Source organism: Chrysochloris asiatica, unplaced genomic scaffold, assembly GCF_000296735.1.
Source record: "Chrysochloris asiatica unplaced genomic scaffold, ChrAsi1.0 scaffold00597, whole genome shotgun sequence".
NCBI lineage: Eukaryota > Metazoa > Chordata > Mammalia > Afrosoricida > Chrysochloridae > Chrysochloris > Chrysochloris asiatica.
The window spans coordinates 278,437-280,516 of record NW_006409115.1 but is presented as its reverse complement, the minus strand read 5'-3'; positions in this window follow the sequence as shown (position 1 = coordinate 280,516).

The following is a 2,080-nucleotide window of genomic DNA, read 5'->3' as shown; positions in this document are numbered from 1 at the left end:
TGGGGAGGGCAATACAAGAAGGGGGGAGGAGGCAGAGGAACAAGATAGTGGAACTCTGAGACAGGTTTGCATGGTCTAGTGGGACAGAGGTAAATAGTGATGCATACTCAAACTTGGAACAACAGGGCTCTGGGATACAGGGATCTAGGTATAGCTTGAAGAGGGGAAATAATACTAAAATCCTTGACTACCTTATGAAAAAAAAAGGGGGGGGGGGAAATCCACAGAATGGGAAAAAATCTTTTGTAACGAGACATCAGACAAGGCAGTAAATTCTAAATTATATAGGAAACTACAACACCTCTACAAGAAAAAGACAAATAACCCAATTAAAAAATGGGCACAGAACATGAACAGACACTTTACCAAGGAAGAGATCCAGGCAGTCAACAAACTTATGAAGAAATGTTCGATCACTAGCAATTAGAGAGATGCAAATCAAACAACAATGAGATGTCATCTTACACCAGCAATAACAGCAAAGATAAAAAAAAAAATAGAGGACAATAAGTGCTGGTGAGGATGTGGAGAGACTAGGATGCTCCTGCATTGCTTGTGCGATTGCAAAATGGTCCAGCCTCTCTGGAAAGCAATATGGAGCTTCCTCAGAAGGTTGGAATTAGAAATAACTTTATGATCCAGCAATTCCTCTACTTGTCATTTGCCCACAAGAAATACGAGCCATAATACGAGTAGATATATGCACACCAATGTTCATAGCAGCACTATTTACAATAGCAAAAAGATGGAGACATCCTAAGTACCCATCAATTAAAGAATGGATAAACACACTTTGGTACATACACACAATGGAATACTATGCTACCTTGAAGAACAACAAGGAAGCTTCAAGCCACTGCATAACATGGATGAACCTTGAGGGCATTATGCTGAGTGAAATTAGTCAGTTACAAAAGGAGAAATACTGTATAAGACCATTATTGTAAAAGAGTAAGAGAAAGAACCCACACTAAAAGGGGGGAAAATTGTATATGTATTTGTTGATCACCAGGATGTATGGGATGAGAGCAGGGGAGGGAGAGAGGGGAAGATAGAACACAGAATAAGGAATAGACACAGGATAGCTTAGGGGGGAGTTGGGGGTTAAACCAGGGAGGGCAATACACAAGAAGGGTGAGGGTAATGGAAGAACAAGGCTGATGGGAGAACAGTTAGGCAGGTTCCCATGGGCTAAGTGGGACAGATGTAAATGATGATGCATGCACATCCTTGGAAAAACAGGGCTCCGGGATACAGGGATTGATGCATGGTTTGAAGGGGTAAAAGAGGGGACTAATGTTAAGATGCTTGGTTGTCTTTTGAATCTTGGTTTTCTAGGCCTACCATTGTAAAATAGACACTTGAAGTGGGGGAGAAATGAATCGCCAGAAATCATCACTACAGAAAACTTGTAAGTCCATCTTCAGCCTATAACTGATTGGAATACCTTAAAAGGGGCTAGAAGTTGCCCAGTGAAAGAGGTTTCCTGTGGAGTCTTTACATTGCAAAAGACCATAGGTGGAATCAGTACCACTATTATAGAAGAACAAACACAAAAAAAGATAAAAATTTTGGGGGAAGGTCTAAGATTCATGTTGGACAACATGAAGAGGAATAACTTAAGAATTATTGGCATTCCAGAACAAGAAGAATCACACAAATCCACAAAGGAAATAGTCAAAGAGCTACTGGAAGAAAATTTCTCCAACATCCTGAAAAGCGAAAAAATAAACATACAAGAAGCTGAACAAGCTCCAAGAAGAGCAGAACCCAAAAGAAAATCTCCAAGACATATCATAGTCAAGCTCTCCAAACTTAAAGATAAGGAGACGCTTCTGAAAGCAGCCAGAGAAAAAAGAAGGGTCACATACAAAGGCAAGCAAGTCAGAATAAGCTCAGATCTCTCAGCAGGAACCATGCAAGCGAGAAGGCAATGGGGAGACATATACAAAACCCTGGAAGAAAAAAACTGCCAACCAAGAATCTTTTATCCAGTAAAGCTATCAATCAAATATGATGGTGTAATCAAAACATTCCAGGATAAATAGAAGCTATGGGAATTTACCAAAGCCAATTCTGC